The following is a 6000-nucleotide window of genomic DNA, read 5'->3' as shown; positions in this document are numbered from 1 at the left end:
AGGGTCAAACTGTTTCCAAGTCATTTAACCATATCCCACAACAAAGTTCAAAAAGGAGGGGGAGTTCAAACCATCCAGCACACAACAAGGTAAAATTCACAATGTCTGACATTCAATCAAAAATTACAAGGCAGGCTGGGTGCAGTGGATCACGTCTGTAATCCCAGCACTTTCAGAGGCCAAGATGGGTGGATCACTTGAGGTCAGGTGTTCAAGACCAGTGTGGCCAACATGCCAAAACCCTGTCTCTACTAAAAATACAAAAATTAGCTGGGCGTGGTGGCATGTGCCTGTAATCCCAGCTACTTGGGAGGCTAAGGCACAAGAATCACTTGAACCCAGAAGGTGGAGGTTACAGTGAGCTGAGATCACACCACTGCACTTTAGCTTTGGTGACAGAGCAAGACCCTGTCTTGAAAAAAAAAAATTATAAGGCAGATAAAGAAGCAGAAAAATGCACAATAAATCAATGAATCAAAACCCATCCAGAACAGAAACATAGTCATAGTTAGCCCCCTCACTTCTTTCAACTCTTTGCTCAAATATAACTTTCTTCATGAGACCAACTCCACCTATGCCATTTAAAATTGCAACATACTCACCCTGTATTTTTAATTGACAAATAATAAATTCTATATATGTATGGGGTACAATGTTATGTTTTAATATATGTATATACTGTGGGATGATTAAATCAAGCTAACTAAAATATCCATCACCTCATCTACATATGATTTTTTGTGGTGAGAATACTTAAAATTGACTTTCTTGGCCATTTTCAAGTATACAATACATTATTATTAACTATAGTAACCATGGTATTCAATAGATTACTAAAACTTCTTCCTCCTGACAAACTGAACTTTGCACTCTTTGACCAATATCGTCGCAATCCTCCACCACCCCAGCTCCTGGTAACCACCATTCTACTCTCTACTTCAATGAGTCCAACTACTTTAGATTCCACATATGAGTATTTGCCTTTCAGTGTCTGGCTTATTTCCCTTAGCATAATGTTCTCCAGGTTCATCCATGTTGTTGCAAATGATAGATTTTTCTTGTTTTCTAAGACTATAAAGTAATCTATTGTGCGTATACACCACATTTTCTTTATCTATTCATCTGTTGAGGGACACTTATGTTGATTCTGTATCTTGGCTATTGTGAATAGTACTGCAATAAACATAGAAATACAGGTATCTCTTTAAACATACTGATTTCAATTCCTTTGAATATATACCCAGAAGTGAGATTGCTGGATCACATAGTAATTCTATTTTTAATTTTTTGAGGAACTTTCAAACTATTTTCCATAATGACTACACTAATCTACAGTCCCACCAACAACGTGCAACACGGTGCAATGAGAAACATCCCTTTTCTCTACATTCTTGTCAACACTTATTATCTTCCATCTTTTTGTTAGTAGCCATTTTAACAACCGTGAGGTGATATCTAACTGTGGCTTTAATTTGCATTAATTTAATGTAACACATTTTTGCATTAGTGATGCTGGAGATTTTTTCACATAGCTGTTAACCATTCATATGTTTTCTTTTCAGAAATGCCTGTTCCAGTCCTTTGCTCATTTCTTAATTGGATTTTTGTGTGTGTAATTGAGTTGTTTGAGTTTCTTATATATTTTGAATATTAACTCCTTACCAGATGTATGTTTGCAAATATTTTCTCCCATTCTGTAGGTTGTCTTTTCACTCTGTTATTTCCTTGCTGTGCAGAAGCTTTTTAGTTTCATGATATCCCATTTGTCTATGCTTGGTTTTGTTGCCTGTGCTTTTAAGATACTACTCAAGGCCAGGCATGGTGGCTCACGCCTGTAATCCCAGCACTTTGGGAGGCCAAGGTGGGTAGATCATGAGGTCAGGAGTTCAATATCAGCCTGGCCAAGATGGTGAAACCCCATCTCTACTAAAAGTACAAAAACTTAGTCAGGCATGGTGGTGGACGCCTGTAATCCCAGCTACTTGGGAAGCTGAGGTAGCGAAACTCTCAAAAAAAAAAAAAAAAAATTGTCCAGATCAATGTTATGGAGATTTTTCCCTATGCTTTCTTCTAGTTGTCTTAGAGTTTTGGATCTTACCTTTAAGCCTTTATTCCATTTTGAGTCAATTTCTGTATATGGTGTGAGATAAGGGTCCCATTCAATTCTTCTACATGTGGATATCCAGTTTTTTCAACACCCTTAATTGAAGAAACTACTTCCCCATTGTGTGTTTTTAGTGCCTTTGTCAAAAACTATTTGCCATTTCTGAGTTCTCCATTCTGTTCCATTATTCTATGTGTCTGTTCTCATGCCAGTACTATACTGTCTTGATTACTATAGTTTTGTAGTATATTTTGAAGTCAGTTTGATTCTCCCATCTTTGTTCTTTTTGCTCAAGATACCTTTGGTTATTTGGGGGCTTTCATGGTTTCATATGAATTTTAGGATTTTTTTTTTCTGTTTCTGTGAAATATGTTATTGGGATTTTGATAGGCATTGCATTGGATCTGTAGACTGCTTTGGGTACTATGGACATTTTAACAATATTATTTCTTCCAATCCATGAACATGCCACCCCACATTTCTGATCTCCTTTACCTCATCCTTAATAGTCACTCATCAAATTTTTTTGTTTGTTTGTTTTTTGTTTTTTTTTTTAAGACAGAGTTTTTGTTCTATTGCCCAGGCTGGAGTGCAATGGCACAATCTCAGCTCACTACAACCTCTGCCTCCTGGATTCAAGCGATTCTCCTGCCTCAGCCTCCCAAGTAGCTGGAATTACAGGCACCCACCACCACGCCTGGCTAATTTTTGTATTTTTAGTAGAGATGAGGTTTCACCATATTGGCCAGACTGGTCTCAAACTCTTGACCTCAGGTGATCCACCTGCCTCGGCCTCCCAAAGTGCTAGGATTACAGGTGTGAGCCACCATGCCTGGTCTCAAATTTTTTTTTTTAATGAATAAATGACTCTACCATAGGAAATATTTTCCAGCAGTGGTGAGACTAAGAAAATGTTACTGTTTATGCATTCGTGAGCTCCTTTTTTCTGACTACAGGCTGAAAAAAAAAAAGGAAATTGACAGAACAGGAAGAAGTGCTTCTGTTTAACCTTGGGTTATCTGTCTTTCCCCAAAACTTCACTTAAAAAACACTAAAAATGTTAATCTTCTTAGAGGATAATAGAAAAGAGATCATCTGGAGTTTATAAAGCATCTTGGTTAATAGGTTCATTTTAATAATAGCTGATCTTTTCATCCACAGAGAGTCTGTTCTGCCAGCTCAGCAAATCTCCTCAAAGACTTCCCAGGGTGTGCTTTATGGCTAAGATATCATAAAACACAGAGGGCGGTTGCCATTCTCAGAGAACAATAACACCCTGGCCTAAACCCTGACAAGTTATTTGATTCATTTTATAAATTCGTTTTTATAAACTTTTAAACACTGCTGGGCCAGAACTCATCAACACAATTTCCGATTCACAGAAGGAAGGACTTGCCCAAGGCATGGCTGTCACAGTGAAAGAACTGCAGACGCAGGACCAGACCCAGGCCTTGCCCGGATGGGAGTGCACATAGAGCCCACCCCGACAGACCCTCACCTACTCCCAGAGGCAAGGGGTCGTCTTGCCGCGTCTGCTCCCTTGCCTGCGATCTCAGCAGCGTGTCCATCTGGCCTCCAGTCTCCTGCTGGGTCTAGCATATTCAGCTCCCTAATTCTTAAAGTGCCCTAGGTTTGAGCCCTTTAGCCTTCTTTCTTGCAGTGTTCCCATCCTCACCCCCAAACCTTACACTTTACACTGCAGACCCCTGGCATGCTTGTATCCTCACTCAGCTCAGCTGTTCCTATCCCTGCACCGTTGTTCGCGTGACACCTTCTCCTAGAAATGCTGTCTCCCACCCTACAATTGTCACAACCTGAGCCCTAGAGATGTAGAGATGAACGGAAAGGTGCCCCTGCCCACTGAACAGCACCAAGGCCAGACAACTAGAGGCTCTGCCCATCATTTCCCAGGGCTGGAGAAGGCTTCTGAGCAAACAAATGTCAGCCTCCCTCTGGGGAAAATACCCTCAAAAACAGGGTTTTTTTGTCCACAGAGGGTCAAAGTGCAAAGATATGAAGTGCTTAGAAAATATAAAACACTAACACGTGGATTCCTTATTGGCCACTTTCATGAGACCATCACAGACACACTGTATCTCTGACCAAAGCATGAAGCAGCCGACACTTTATGCCACACCCTGCATTAAAGCTCTTCGTGGACTGATTCTGCCGGTAAACATGTATGAAATACACACTAAAATAGCTCTGACTATGTGTCCAACACAGAATGAGAAGACTCGCCCTAGGCTTCAGGGAGTCCACAGCACAGAGACCAGTCAGATCTGCACAAGTGGTGCTAATTCACAGCCCAGGAATGGAGGGTGGCTTGTGGATCTGCACACATCTCACCCAATTGTTCTAATGGAGTCAGCTCCCTTTTCCGGGGCTGCATCAGGGTTCAGCTGCCTGTAATTCACTGTGGCACTGGGCAGCTGCCCCAGCCCAGGTCAGGCCTCTGACTGGCCATAAAGAAACCTGAGCCCCAGGTCGTCCTCAGCTCTAGGGGATGTCTAACCTTCTATGCTTATTGCAGTTTTTGTTTTAATTTTATTCCAAAAATGGCAAAATTATTACTTTAGTTGGCCTGCAAATAAGAGTTAAGTACTTATTAAGTTGTAAAAAGGAGTAAGTATGTTATAAAATGGACTCTAATAGGCTTCTTCCCTCAAAAGAAGCAATTTAATGAATACAGTTTGACTTCTGCTCAATTAATAATGTGCCCAGTCACTCCTGCTTTGCAAGAAGTGACTATATGTAGATGATATTATTGTAGGACCCAATTTTTCCTGCAATTAGCTGCGTACATTTCCTGACAGACTAATTTATGTATGAATGCATCTTAAAAGCAAAGGCATTTTGCATGTAATTGCATTCCTTTGTAATCCATCTGTTGATAAATTTGTGTGTGTCTCTGTTTATTGGCTAATGCCTCCCTCTGCTCTAGGACGACAGGCACAGGAGTCAAAATATTTTGGGGATGAAATAAATAATAAAGTGTAAGTGAAGGCCAGATGTAGGCTGCTGGAAATGTCTCCATGGGTGTGGTGAATCCCGCTGTTGAACTTTTTACTGCTGCTGAGCAGAGAGTGAATAAAAACATGATTAACACTGTTGCTCTGGATTTGCTTGTTTGCAAGTCATGCTCTGTAGCAGGTAAAGGTTATCACAAGTTTGCTGCACTTTGATTTCCAGTGTCATGTGTGGCCCTCTTCACTGCACGTCCACCAAAAGTGCAGCAGGGCAGGGTGCATTGCTTGCTGCAGCAAGGGAGGCTGCAGCCACGGCAAGCCCCAGGGAACAGTGATACGAGGGAGTGAGTCCAGAGGGGCTAGCTGCAGGATTTGAGCGGAACTTGGTGATTTGGGGAGAGTCCAAGGAACCAGGGTCTGCCGTCAGGAAGTAGAGGCAGTCCAATGAGCCAGCATCTTGGTAATTTTCACGTAAGACGTGAGAAGAACAGGCCAAGGCTGAGTGGTCAGGGAAGAACAAGAATCAGTGGAGAAGCCAGGCTATGCCACGGCAGCCTGGGAGCCTTGTCTGCACATCTGTGTGGGCATGGCTCCAGAGTCTTGTTCCCATCTTGATCCATCACACTCGCCCACAGCCCTCCATCGGCCTGGCTATTGTGTGCAAGTGTGTGCTCTGCAGGGAGCCCCACAGCCTGGCTGGCAGCAATGGGTCAGCCCCCACTGTGGGGCTGCATCTCTGAGCAAATGCACGGTCAAAACGGGCTTCCTCAGCACGCGTGGGTGGGGACATCCAGCCTCAGAATGGAGCTGGAGGGAGAGCTCACTGACCCAGGGCTTGAGAGGCAGAGCTGGAGTCCCACTGAGTGCAGAAGCGTATTGCCAACACCTGCTGTAACACTCCCGACACTTCTGTCAGCACCAGACCCA

Source organism: Rhinopithecus bieti, unplaced genomic scaffold (assembly GCF_001698545.2).
Source record: "Rhinopithecus bieti isolate Rb0 unplaced genomic scaffold, ASM169854v2 scaffold_1452, whole genome shotgun sequence".
Taxonomy (NCBI): Eukaryota; Metazoa; Chordata; class Mammalia; order Primates; family Cercopithecidae; genus Rhinopithecus; species Rhinopithecus bieti.
This window is presented reverse-complemented; position numbering follows the sequence as displayed.